This window comes from Desmodus rotundus, chromosome 12, assembly GCF_022682495.2.
Source record: "Desmodus rotundus isolate HL8 chromosome 12, HLdesRot8A.1, whole genome shotgun sequence".
In the NCBI taxonomy this organism is placed as follows: Eukaryota; Metazoa; Chordata; class Mammalia; order Chiroptera; family Phyllostomidae; genus Desmodus; species Desmodus rotundus.
This window is the reverse complement of record NC_071398.1, coordinates 90478127-90493208: the sequence shown is the minus strand read 5'-3', so window position 1 is coordinate 90493208 and position 15082 is coordinate 90478127.

Here is a 15082-nt window from a genome sequence, read left to right as displayed (position 1 = left end):
CTCTCCTTGGGACTCTCTTCTATGAATGATCTGTGATTTCTTATTATCCTTTGTTGAATTAGACCTAGCATAAAAACTGGTAATTTTTTTTGATATTCTCTTTCTCACACGCCAATGAGAACACACTAATTATTACATGTGCTGCAAGGGAACTTCCACAAGTTATGAAGAAGGCTTTACAATTGTTCCTACTAAGTGTTGTGTTTTTATGGATGTGGAGAGAGAAAAAGGGAAGGAGAAAGAGAGGGTGCCCGTTACAAGGAAGGCACTATGTGTGATGATGACACCTGGTATTATATAGGACTTTACAATTTACGACACTTTCACACGACTTCCCACTTGATTTGATTCCACTGAATTCTCAGTGAAGCGGGAGTAGGGTACGGAGGAGGGGCCTGAACTTTTTCAACCAGGAAGGCAGAAATCATGAAGTTTCTTTAAAATGACCTTCCTGGAATACTCTTTCTGTTTATCGTGTTATCTTGTAATCACAAAGCACCCACAAACCAATGCAGTCTCTCCTTCACTTCCGAAAAGACAAAAAGAGAAGAGATAAGTCGATAATGGAGAGAGTTAACATTTATCCAACATGTAGGGCTCTTCCTCCATTGTCACAACAGATTTAAGAGGTAAGTACTATTATTATCACCATGTCCTGGGTGAGGGGACTGAGGCTCAGGGGAAGTGGTCACAGCACTGACATCCCCCCCTACCCCCGGCGGGGGGAGGAAGACGTACCCTAACCCGGGCTTCTCTAGGGCCCAAGTCTGTCCCTTTGACCACCTGCAACATAGTGCAGCTCTCCACGAGGTGAGTGATTGCCAATGTTTTTCCCAGTCCCCAAAATAGTGTTTTCTAAGCTGGAAGAGACAACCACTGATTAAACCCAGCAGCATTCATTAATCAGTTCCTTGAATGAAAAATGAAACAGCAGGTTTCAGCATTTTTATTCTCAACTACCTTACTAGGAAAAAGAAGAGGAAAAGAGAAAGAAAGGAATTAGCATCAGAGCCCAAGATGACAAATTCAAATCCATCTTTCCTGCCTCCGTACCCAGTTCCCCTGCACTCCCTGGAGCCCTTCACCAGTTCCAAGACAGCAGAACAGCAGAACTGTAACTGGGTGCAGCCAGGGGGGACCCCAAATAAGGATTTGTAATGGGGTCCAGAACTCAGGGTGTCCAGGAAATATTAGAAAAAATATATATAGGATGTCCTCACCCCCACAAGTCTGAGCTGGGGGATGGGACGCATGGAGCAGGGCCATTGAGAGTTGTTTTGAATAGCAACAGTTTTGTAGATAACCTCTGGCATGGTCATTTAACATATCTATAACTTTTAACTGGTTTCACAGATATATTAAATAGCTGTGGCCATGCGTTGAGCCAGGGGGATGGGAGTGACTTCAACCCAGGATATAACTGGGAGGCAACTCCCCCTGGTTACAGCGCCCGCCTAAGAGCTTGGAGATGATTGGCTCCACACCACAGGGCCACACCTGCCCATACTTACTATGGCAGCCCAGTAAAGCTGGAAGAATGCAGGAATGCTGGCAGGTGTAGCTGATTGTGGGAGGAGTCAGAAATGGGGCTGCAGAGGAAGATTGGCACTGAGATTCAAACCCAGGAGCGGCAGCCATGCGGGACTTTTTGGGGACCATGCAGCTTTGGCAAAAGTTGGGACCATGCAGCTTTGGGGTGCTCCCTTTTGCCATGTGGCTTAGGCAGCAGGAGAGACTGCCTAGAAGAAAAGGGGAGAAAGGACTCTTGCTGGTGGGCCATGAGAAGGTGCCACATGGCTCTGGATTAACTGGAGATCGAGGTGGCGACCCAGCAGATGGTGCCGGAACCGAGGGGCTGCCTGAACCATGGACTTCTAGTTCTTTTCCTGAGGTAACAGCACCCCGGACTGGGCAAAGGGGAGAAGGAAGGACTATGCATCTGTGGGTATTCTAAAGGACTTTAGTATTTTAATGAAGACATTAAGTCATTACTCTAAGTTCATATAACTCTTTCAATAAATAATCCCTTTCCTTTTCACCAACCTCTGGCATTGAGAGATGTCTTTCCCTGGCAGCACACGAGGTGAACCTAGTACAGCGGCGGGGGGGGGGGGGGGGGGGGGAGGGACCCTGGAGCACAAGGGTGGGTCCCTTCGGTAATAGTTTATCATTCGCCCCTCCCCCTGGGTCTGTTCTGTAACAGAACTCCTCACCTCATTTCTGAACCCACACAGGATTTCCAGTCCCTGTAACCATTTATTCCTCCACAGTGAGAAACTGCCATTGAATTGTGTTTCCCTAAGGTGAATGATGAGTTTTCCCTCAACGGCAACTGGCTAAAATTCTCAGGTTAGAATAACAATGGATCTGCCACTGGAGCCCTCTCACCGCCTCACCTGACCACCTCGGCACCTTTGGTCCACGTGCTCCTGCTGCTCTTGGTTGCAGCACTAAGGTTCTGGCACTCCCGGCCCCTACACAAATGCCCAGGGACTCATTCATAACTGACACCCAAGCCGTCACTACTCACTGTTTCAAAAATAATTTTGGAATCTCTGGGAGTTATAACCTTTCCCCATTTTTCTTTGCTGCTGACAAATTCTGGAGAGCAGTAGGTCTAGCAATAAGATATCTATCATCTTGTGGGTTGACAAGAAGCTGGCATGACCTTCTCAGCCAATGTAACTGCGGGCTGACTTTAATCATGGACTGTTGACCTGGCTTCCAGGAATACTACCTTGATGTATCCTCCTATTCCTTATCTGTGCTGGATGCTCTAAGAAAAGCTTCCTGCATATCACCATTCTTTCTGAGCTTCCTGCATCTCATTCCTTCTAAGGAAGGAATTTATAACCAAATCCCAGCTACACCTGTATATTCTGGGGGCAGGGAAATAACAGAGAACTCTTATTTCATTTGTGAAGGTCACTAGATAACACTTGGATCTTGTAAGTCCCTGCGTCTTGAAAAAAGAATTTTAAGCTAAAATCCGAGGACATGAAGGTATCTGTAAATGTTAGCAAAATCTGTGCCAAATAAATGTTCCATCCTGCTGAGTGTTGCTGATTTCTTCCAATAATGTTCATTGAGTACTTCCCCATTTTCCAAGATGACCCTTGGATTACCAGTGAGGTTAAGTCATACCTTTGTATCCTGAGATTTATATCCACTATATTCTTGTATAAAAACATGCAAAGGGTTCATCACCCTCATAATTAGCTCTGATTCAATGCTATTACTATATTAACGTCACTCTCATTCATGTTCATTCCTAATATGTTTTCCTGGGGCAGAAGGGTGGAACATATACAAAATGCTGATGCCATCCCCAAGAATGCGTCCCACCAATGCATACCAGCTGACATACGTTTCTGTGAGCAGAAGGCTGAGAACCAGCGTCCCGTGCCTGTCTCAGTCTAACTTGGTGACAGTTTACGGTTTGCACCCCTAACCACGCCTACTACAGCGCCTCAGACAGAAGGAGGTAACAGAATGCAGCAGGTCTGGACTCAGACTGCCCAGGATGAAAATCAGATCGCCCAGCTCAGTCAGCTATATGATGTGGAGCAAGTTTCCAAATCCCTCCGTTTTCTCATCTAGGATAATAATACTATTACTTCATGAGATTATTATGAGGGTGAATGTGATAATAATTTTAAGGTGCTTAGCACATTGCCCATCACAGGGCAAGCTCTACTGATGTCAACTGTTACTACTAGCTTTTGTTACAGTAGGTACTTGGAAGATGCTGGATGAGCAAATGAATGACCTATCCTCGGGTGTTTTAAGAGCAGAAACTTACCCAAGAAATATGGAATTGGCCAGGTTATCTTCATGTAGGTGCTTTTCTGGGCCAAATACTGCCACACTTTGTCTTTGCTTCTAAAGCACATCCATTCAGATACTTGTCACATACCCTGAGGTGGCGGTCAGGTACTACACGGCGTACATTGTCCCACTTGGTGAGCAATAGTCAGCATTGGCAGGAACTCTGGCCGGAAATCCACTTTGTGGTTGTGCCAAAGAACTGTCTTCCAGAAATACTAACTGCCTTCTGTGGGAATCAATCTTGCACTTTTGGCCTCAAGTAGCATTAGAATAAATCAGTTTCAGGAATAAGGGGAAATCAAGAAATGTGTATCCTTCTACTAGGGGTTTATTTAAAAGTAACCCTCAGCCAACAACTCAACAGAGTGACTAGCTGGACAATAGCCATGTAGAACAGTCACAGTTTAAGAAAGGGTGTTGATAAATTTTTTTCCAAATATTCTCTAGAAAAACTTCTGTGATAAAAGAGAATGAGACATGTGTAGTCAATGGCTGTATGTGACTTTCCCACCAAAATTCAAAGCAAAAATCACAGGCATGTCGTATTCTCCCACATGTTTGGGCCTTTGCCTATGCTGTTTCCTCAGCCTGGAATGTCCCCGCCCACCCTCCTAATCCCAGCAAATCATAGTGGCATAGTGCAGAGGTTAGTGGCATGGGTTCAAATCCCAATTCCTCATGTCCCCAGCTAGATTACATTAGGCAAGTCATCTAACGTCTCTGTGGCTCAGGTTCCTAAGGAGATGATACTTTCACCAACTTTGTAAGGTTTGGGGAAAATTACAGAGGTTAATATTAGAATAAGGCAGTTGATGGAACATGGTAAGCCCTACATAATTAGTGTCATTATTGTCTTAAATCCTAGCTTCAGCTTTAGACCCTGGGGAAGGTTCTTTCATTCCCTTGGGCAGAGTTACACAGCTCCTCCTCCCTGCTTGTAAGTCCCACATTCAGTTACAACCATCACTGTGAATGTCTGCCGTGCCACAGTGCAAAAACATAAGGAACGCCAACACCATCATTTTACCTCAGGAGTCTTTGGCCCTTACAACAGAGCCATGAACATGGTAGATGCCCAATAAATATTTGGTTAGCATGTGAATACATTAATTAAATGCTATTTAAGCTTTTCAAGCTTGCCATCAGTCGGTATGTTTTCCTTCTTGCATGAAACCACGGAGTGATTGCTGTTGCTATGGCTGCTTCTAAAGTCAAATGAGGTAAGCTTCTGAACTGTCTCCGAGTTCGTACAATAATCGTCAGTATCATAAGAATTCGTTATTAGCACCATTCACAGAGTGGATTAATGTTATCCCTGGGCCAGCAGAATGACTCGGCCAACACATGTTATCTCTGGAGATGAGACTCAAAGTTTCCTCGGGCGGATGCTCAAGCACCACGCCGCTCCAGCGTTGCCGGGATGTGGTACTTGTCGCAGCTCTGAGTGGTTAGTCACAGTCCATCTGCAAGCGGAGAAGGGCCCTGGCAGGAATGTGATCTAAGGAGACACTAAAAATAAACAGTCCGCTGAAGGCCAAGAGAACTTCCCCTTATGAAAGTGAGAAGGGGGTAATGAAACAAGCAGCTTCCTGGCAATGAAAAGATAACATCCTGTCTGAGACGGATTGTGAGAGAGGAACCAGGGACCCAGGGAGGCTCTGGCTGCCTTGGGACAGTGTGAAGCAGTGGGGAAAGCAGGAGGTTTTCAATCGAATGAATCAAATCTTAATTCTTCCATTTGATGAGTTAACTTTCTCCTCTTGAAAATACAGGGACAAATGATGCAAACTATAGAGTACCCTAGACATGTAGGAAATGATTCAATATGCAGCTGGGAAAGGCCCCTCTGGACTCACAGAAAGGGCTCCCACCCTGAACAGAGGCCTCTCCATCTCCTTCACTCTGGGTGTCGAAGGGATGTCTCTGCCTCCTTCTCATTTAAATTAGCAAGTTTTAAAGAAGTTCCCAGGACAGTAGGCATAAAGGTTTTCTTGGGACAAAATGTTTATTAGAAATCTGCTTTCGTTTAGCCACCATAGCTTGGAAATATATGAAACCCTACAGTGTGGTTCGTGGCCTATGTGGACTCTTCTTCCCTTAAAAGCAGACATGTAAGACGAAAGTGACTGGGGTGCTTCGGGAGCTGGCTGCCTCCAGCTGGCAGGAGCTGATTCTGCACATCGATTCCCACCTCCATATTCAGTAACCCTGGCAAACGACAAATGCTATAAATTAGGATTTTTCCCTCTCGCTCCAAAAGCTGGCTTACCAGCACACTGCTGACTGAACGCCGCAGGACGCAAGAGTCCCCCGGCCATCGCTCTCTATTCCAGATGCTACCGAAAGGAAACCACACACATAAATACTAGACGAGGAACATTACAGAGATACAACACGGTGAGGACAGAACAAAAGGAGAAGGAAAAACCCTGTCATGTCAACTGCACGTTCCCCCCACATAAGGTTCTGGCAGTGAGGTGCCTTGGGGTTTTTTTAAACTGAGAGTAACTGTAATATGCCAGGGAATTTTGAATCAGCCTTATTTGGAGCCTCACATGAATATATCCAAATGTCACATTACAGCTAGAATTCAAACGGCTCAATTGCACATCGAGGGTAACATAATAATGGAATAACCAACTTGTCAAAATAGGTGATGTGTCATTTATCCCAGGGAGCGAATGTAGTGTTGCCTCTGTAACCTTTTAATACACAATGATCAAATTAATGAGCAGGCTTTGTCTCCTCTTACATGTTCTATCTATTCTCTTCAAGTTTAAAAGGAAAGTTCTTTTTCTTCTGGAACTCCAAACATGATGCTGTTCCCCCAGGCTGGTGCTTGTGATAGGCTGGACAGGAAGATAATGCCTTGGCTGTATAGGGCTCTTGGTAGCTCTCAGAGGCCTTTCTCATACACAAACTCAGCGAACACTTACACACACCGTCTAAAGTAAGGTGCACCCATTTTCAGACAAGGAAGAAGATGTCCACCATGATAATAAGAGCTGTGGACTCTTGCCCTATTGTCATTATTGCTACCGGATACTGAACGCTGACTTGTCATAGCCATCAATGATCCTGCCGCTAGAATAACTATTAGCTGCCCTTGCTTCTTTGCATCACTCTTTACAGGCAGAAAGCTCAGGACAAGAGTTTAAATATCATGGCCATGGCTTCTCGGCCTTTTGGCTAAGATCAAGTGTAAATATCAAGGCCATATATTAAGTCCTATATCAAAATTTCAAGCAAACCAGTATCTGGTCTTTTTTCTGTGTCTGCTGTGGAATGAATATTCTCTACACAACATGGCTTACAAAATAGCAGATGGCCCAACCATGAGGAAGTTCAAATTCTGGATAGTAGATAATTATTATTATTATGTTACTACTATTACTATTCTTATTATTATTATTGGCATCTATCCTATTCATGGGAGCCTATCGTTTGAATCTCCCTCCTATTGTAAGTCACCAGCACTCCAACATAGGAGTCAGTATGCATATTTCCAGCCTCCCTTGCAGCTAGGATTCAGGCACATGAATTAGTTACTGTCAATCAGGGATGCCATCATAAGATTTTGACTCGGAAATAAGCAACAGGAGAAAAGAAAAGAGACTCTGCAGGGACCTTCCGTCTTTGCATCTTCGATAATGAAGGGAGGCAGAGGTTCCTCATTTTTTTGTGTGTGTGGCGGCACCAGCAGTGGGGGCTATTTTCCAGGGACTGCAATGGCGCATTCCCAATGTGGAAGCAGCAGCCATGGACAGCAGCAGTTTTCCATTAGATCCATTGGTTGGTGTGGGGCAACATTCCTCTAAGCTTACTCCTCAAGCCCAGTTTCCCAGTCCACTCAACAGTTCTGTGATTCACCCAGTATTTTGTATTAAATGAAATATTTTTCCATTTATTCAACAAGAGTCGGCTTCTCTTGCTCAGAGAACTCTGACTAATGTAAGAACTCTGACGGATACAATTATTTTTCCTATTTCCCAGATGGGGAAACAGAGGTTTTAAGAGGCTAAGCTGCTCAAGATCACAGTTAGCCAACGACAGAGCAGCGATTTGAACCCTAGTAACCCAAAGTCCACCTTGTAAACCAGAAAGATTATACCACAAAAACCACACAACTGATGAACCAAAGTGGTCCTTGTGTTTTTCAGTTAGAATAAATTATAGAAATAGCCAGTCTAACCCAAAGTTCTGAGAAATGAAGTGTCAAAGCAGAGGCCACAACCCAAATCTTCTGGTCTGATGGGCCTCCCAAGGCACTGGGCATCTTCATAATCCCGTCACATCTTTCTTTACACATTTTGAGACGGATTTTTAAGTGCAATCGGGTGCAAGAATATTATAGAGGAAGGAGGTGACGATTGTTTTTGGCGTCCCCCATTTCCTTCTGTATTCAACGTCCATCTTACGGAAATTGATTCTTTTGTAGTTCTTTCAGCAATCTATTTTTTAAATTGTTTACCAGCAAATGCCTTGATTTTTCCCTCATTCTTGAATGATATCGATTTCTAGGTCGGACATTATTTTTCATCAACACTTTCCCAATATCTCTGTGGTGGATAAGAAGTTTGCTATTGATCTGCTTGTCCTTCTTTTGCGATTAACCCGTTTTTTTCCCTAGCAGTTTTTCATTACCTGACTTTAATAGACTGAAACATCAGCCCAGTGTGAGGTTTTTCCTTACTGATCTTGCTTGGGACATGCTCTGACTTTGATTCTTAGGACCTTGTCTTTCATCAGTTCTGGAAAACTCCCATTCACGATCTCCTCCAACATTGCCGCACTTCAGTGGGATAAACTGCTAGTTGCCCTCCAGTATCCATTTTTCTCTATTTCCTTTGAGAATAGAGCTATCAGTTTCTTTTAGGAACATAGCTAGAACCTCTCCCTGCCTCCCTAGCAGCTTTGTGGTGTGACAAATGATATGTGTATCTTCTGCATAGTGCTTTTAAAGAAAGCAGGCATGTATGCCCCTTTTCCCTCCCCTGTACATTCCTGGCACGGCCACCGGGGCCTAGGACAGAGACCTGGGGCCAGAGCTAAAGAAGCCACGTGGGATCCTGAAACAGAAGCCACAGACTGAAAATAACGGAGCCACTCTGCCGACTCTTGACATCTGGACTGTTGTACGGGAGAGAAATAAATCTCTGTGTTGTTTAGACAAAATATGTGGGGGTCTTATCTTTTAAGCAACTTCTATTACATCTTAACAATTGTACCTCTGTCTGTCTACTCTCCCCCTTCCTTACACTTTCCTTAATGTGTTTGTGCACGAGTGTGCATGCACACTACCTTCTCCTTAGCACCTTCATTTCCCCTCTTCGTGTGCATAGTTTTCTGCCTCATTATTCTCTGTGCTGCGTTTGAGGTGACTGTCTTCAGTCTTTCTTCAAGGTCACTTTGTCCTCCTCAGATCTAACGTGCTATTCGGTATGTGCTTTTCAATTTCTAATGTCAACAAGCCTACTTTTAATTGCTATTTAGTTTCTTCTTACACAGAGCTGCCTTTTGGAATAATAAAATATTCTTTCACTTTATGCTTTCTTTTCGGTCTCTGACATTTGAAAGTTACTTATTTCATGATGTCTTCCAGATTTTTTTAAGTTAACTTAGTTCTCAAATTGCTAATTTTCCTGTTTATCTTTGGTTTCCCCTTCAGGATGATTCATTTCCTTATTTGGTTGGTAATTTTTCAGTAAGATTCCAGCAGGGCTGGTTATCCCAGGGGATACCTGTGGGCTTAAATTGTAGGCATACCCCCACGGGGCAGTTGGTTTGTTTCTGGTGAATTTCTGAGGGCTCAAAGATCCTGGACCAGGTTTTATGGTAATTTTTATGGTAATTTTATGGTAATTTCTCAGGCTGAGGTTTCTGCATCCCATCGGTTGTACACATTCGAATCCTACATTGACTCATGGCAGGCCGGGGACACGTTTTCGCACCCACAGCCCCAGACCGGCTCCAAGCCTCCTTCGTGCTTCCTCATGACAGTTGTCAGTGTTTGGTCCTGTCCCTTCTCGTGGGTGAGACGCCCCTCCAGGGCTCCAGGGTTGATTGACAGAGCTCTGTTACAGTTAGGGTTAGATAAGACACAGGGCACCCAGTGAAACTTGAATTTTAGATATATATTATTTATCTAAATAATATTTATTCCTTGTTTATCTGTAATTCCAATTTAGCTGGGCATCCCGCATTTGCATTGGCTCGATCTCATAGCCGCAGCCACAGTGGCCTGAGGTCGGCAATCCTGCCTGGGCCTCAACGCCACAGCCCCCAGATTCTAGCACCTGCACTCGGGGTCAGCAACATTATCTAGTTATCACACGGGCTCTGAGTGCCTTTTTCATACTACACACTAGACTATGCCCTTTACTTTTTCCCATACCAGTTATATATAAATATTTTTAATTGCTGCCACACTTTATCTAGGCTTTCTACATGACTGGCAGTGGGGGAAAGGCTTGTGCGTGACAGCTGTCTGCCAATTGCCAGAAATACTTTAATTACTCTACATGTGCCCCACCCTCCGGGGGGAAGGCTCCACTGTGATGTCAGTGGAGAGCCTGGAGCAAGGGCTTAATTCACTCTCCCAAGTTAACTGGAAGACAAGGGAATGTGCAGGAACAAGTCCTCAGGACTTGTATCTCAGGGATGCTGCTCATCTCCGCAAAAGGAAGTTTTCTTTTGGGGATTGGAAGGGTTGGATTTTTCAAAGACAGGCAAACATGTCCTGGTTTTAGCTGAGGTTTGACTTCCAAAGAACCTGGCTATCCAAAGATTTTCTCTATATTTTGGGAAAATCCAAAGATTTTCTCTATATTTTTCCTTTTTGGGAAAAGGAAAAAAAAAAATTCTGACTTGGCTGCACTTCCTTTTCACTGGCCTGCCTGAAAGATACGAAGCTAGAGGGTGAGGTAAAAATAGAAAATTATTAACTAAAAAAAGTTCAAACATGTATATTTTAAGACCTTTGATTAGTCAAAACCTAGAAAATGGAAGATATCTAGTCATAGGATGAGACAATAATGTGCTTTTGTATTGGAATGTTTCCCTTTCAAAATAGTTCTAAATAAAGTTCTCGGAATAGAAAAAGAGTAGTTTGTTTTCGCTTTGGACATGGAAAATTCCGTGGGCCAGAAATTCCAAAACCCTTTCCAGAAATTTTCTAATTTTTTTTTTCAATAATTCCACATCCTCCACATGGTTTCCAGGCAGGGCTGCTGCTATTATTACTATTATTATTATTATTCAGGCAGGGATTTTGACATAATCTCCACATGAAGTTTTACTTTCTGTTCTTGTATTCTCTGTGTTAAAGCTATTAATTTGTTCAGGACAGCATTTAAAATGCACCACGTTTTTTTACACTCTGTTTTGGCACATCTGTGTATATATTTTAACATTCCAGAAGCCTTCAAAATTGATCCATGTCCTGGGCTTTCTGCACCCTCTGATAGGTTCATAGGTTCTGCTGCTAAAAAATTCATGATTTGTAAGCCTCAAAGTGTGCGTCCCTCCCAAACATCTCCTACCTTCATGTGGGTTCACAAAATTGAGGTGTGCGTTCTGCTAAACAGGAATTATTCCTAATGCGAAGGAAATGGAGTAACGTTGCTGACTCTTGCGTCCTGTCCCAGGATGTCTTTGTTGCGTGAAATCTTTGGCTCCAACCCGCCTCCACCTCCACCTCCTGGGTCTGTAGGAGCCTCTCCTATTGCATAGGTCTTCCCATTTATAGAAAACGTACTGGATGACGAAGTATGACTACCCAAACTTTGGAAACATATGAAGTCAGACAGCCACACGGTTTTAATACATGTCTTATTAGACTTAACCACGCAGCATGGAAAACATTTTGAAATTACACAAAAACATAAAGAAGTGGAAATCACATATGTCTTCACCACTTGGATACATTTCTGGGCATAAGACATATTTTTAAGAAAAATGGAACCATGTTCTACAAGTTTTAGAATTGGCTTTCTTCATTTACCTCTGTATAGGGATCATTTCCTACCATGTTAAATATTTGTTTATGGTAGCATTTTAGTGACGATTGATTCTATTTTATAAATATGTCTTAATTTAGCCCTGGCTGGTGTGGCTCAGTGGATTGAGTGGCGGTCTGTGAACTGAAAGGTCGCCAGTTCAATTCCCAGTCAGGGCACATGCCTGGATTGGGGGCCGGGTCCTGGGTTGGGGGTGTGCAAGAGGCAACCAACTGATGTTTCCCTCACACACAGATATTTCTCTCCCTCTCTTTCTCTCTTCCTTCCCCTCTCTCTGAAAATAAATAAATAAAAATTTAAAAATATGTGTTCATTTATTTCATCAGTCCTGTTTTGGGGATTCTGTGATAATTATCCTTGTAGAGAAGCTATTCTTGCAGTGAGCCATGATTACATCCTTGGGATAAATTCCCAGGAGCGACACTTTGGTCAGAATAATAGACGCATATTGAAGATTCGGGGTACGCATTACCCAAGTACCTCACCAAACATTTATTAGTCTCGTCAGTAGTATTTAAGAGTATTTATTCACTCGCTTGCTTTAAGGAATCTTGCATAAAGATAAACTATCAGAGGTTTTCTCTCATACGAAAGCATTCTTCCTCAGTGAAGAGGACTTACAACGTGATTTCCTTAAACACTGAACTCTCCCAGCACGTGCAAAGCGTCCTTCAATTTCAAGTATGACGTTACATGTCTGTGGACATTTTCTGTAACACCATTAATAAGGAAAATAAGGTACTTTCTCTATTTGGTTTTTGTTTTAAAGGAAGAATGCCACCTCTCCGGGAATTCTCTCTGTTCCGCCCTCATCTGGACGGAGAAGAGGCACCACAGTTCAGTGTGGTGTGTGTGCTCCTCATCTGCGGCCTATTCCATATGCGGTTTCCCAGCCGGCACCGCGTCACCACGGCAGCCTGACATGCTGAGAAGCCTTCCCCGAAGGCTGCAGCCCACACTCACCCATCCCTTCACTGAACTCCTATTATACTTATTGTCTGTACCACACAATTAGCACTTTATTATATACTGTCGTGTTCTCTAATTGTCTGTACCACACAATTTAGCACTTTATAACATTCTGTCAGATTCTGTAATTGTGTCATGTATTTTTGTCTTGTCTCTCCACCTAGATCACAAGCTCCAGGGTGGCAGGGACCCCGCCCGGTCCTGCTGTGGCACTTCCCACAGCACCAAACACTGTTGTAAGGAACGACAAAATGCGTGTTCGACAAACACTGGCTGGTTTAGTGGTTGGTGGGTGGGCGGGTGGTGGGTGGTTTGGGAGACTGGTTGGTTGATACTCTGCTGGGTTGTAAGTAGACTGTGCTATCTAGAACCTGGAGTAGAATCTAGATAGGGGGGTGGGAAATAGGAGAGTTGGCACCATGTCATCCCAGCCACTATCCTTCACCCAGCCTGCTCCTACTACATCACTACATTACCACATTTAGTCTCCTCCTACATTACTTCGTGTATGTCGAACAACCGAACCAAAACATTTGGCCAGGCAATACAGTTCTTCAAAATAACAGGAAAATCATGGTTTCCACCTAAAGATTTTACATTGTAACATTGTCCACTTGCACAGGCCCTGCCATGTAGAGTGAGGAAGCCATGCTTTGGAATTAAAGGGACTTCTTATGAGCTCTGTGATCTTCAACAAATTGTTTAACCAATGTCTGTCTGTCTGTCTCTCTCTCTCTGAAATGCAACTCTCATTCCTCATCTCTTAAATTATTCCAATGACTATAATTATTTATGATAATGCCACTGAGTGCCCACAAGCCTGCTGGAATATTCTTATTTTTTTCCAATTCTGCAAAATACTCTTATTTTTCCAATTTGGCAAATACCATGTCTTAAAGTAAGTGTTGAGTACTGTTATTATCATAATACACATAATTAGGACCTCTGTTTGTCTCACTAGCTGCGGAGGATCTGCCTCGCTGTGATTCATGGGGTACTTCTCAGAGAATGAAGTCAGGTAATCACACAATGTATCTTTCTTGGTTGAAGAGTTGTTTACATTTAGTGGTCTATCCCCCGGCATCAGACTTACTTCTAGTAAATAAGAAGAGAAGAAATACCAGTTTCTAGCATTAACAATTCCACACCCCCTTGTCACTTGTATCTCTGCTAGAAATACTTAGGTGAATCGAGTGTTGAGTTAACCATATTTCCCCGAATTTGGGATGATACAAATAAAATGTTCTGTCCCTTGTCATCTGCCTGTTTCCCCTTCTGATCAATATGTTTGGCCACACTGTTTTTGTTTCCATGTTTCTGACCTTGTTTTTCCCACTGGCAGGTACACAATAAAATGTAGCTCGTTAATGAGTTGTTCAACAGGTTATTCTCTCAAAACAAGATCAGTGCAAGCCTCTCCCGAAATTTCCACTCGAACCCTGCACAGGGTCTACCCCTGAGGACCCAAGGGGCCTACCCAGCTTTGAATGCCTACTTTGTAGGGAGGGGGTCGCCCTTTAAGAATAGCTTCCCTTCCTGCGCGTGTGTGTGTTGCCCGAGTACTGCTTTGGCAAAGATGAGCGGTTTCCTTCTGAGCATCTATGCCAAGTGACTGTTCGATTATTCTTTCAGAAGTCTTACCAAGGTCTGCCAGGTGATAGGCAGGGACGGGGTGCTAGGGACACAAAGATGAAAAGCACACAGTTAGGAGCTCAACTCTGGAGGAACCCACCGTCTATCGGAAAGCAGACGTGTCAACAGATAACTGCCATGTGAGATAAGTGTGAATACAACTGCGTGGCCGGAGTGCCAGCCTGAGCCAGCTGTGCCCACCACTAAGAGCGTGATCAAGCTAAGGGAGCAGATAACACGGTGAGGGGCTGATGAGACTGGAGGAAAGTGACCACTTGAAGCCAGTTTCGCGGCAGCTTTGGGGTGGAAAGGATGATAGGCAGAGATAGCCCTGGGGTGGGGGGAGAGGAGGTGGAGAAAAAATGTCTTGTCCCTGCCTTAGCTCCCTAGACTCACACCTGAGCTTATCGAGGGACAACCTGCAGGTAGGGAGGGAGGGGCTTCACGGGGACACTGGACACAGGCCACACTGTGTCCTGTGTGGGACCTGGACGAAAAAAAAATATGGCAAAGTAAAAGAGAAGCTTCTCTCCACGCCTTCAGGCACCAGAGGAAAGCAACCTTGGCTGAGTGTGGGACAGCAGCTGAGATGAAACACTGCCCCCTAGTGGCTTAATGGCAGGGGACACCAACCA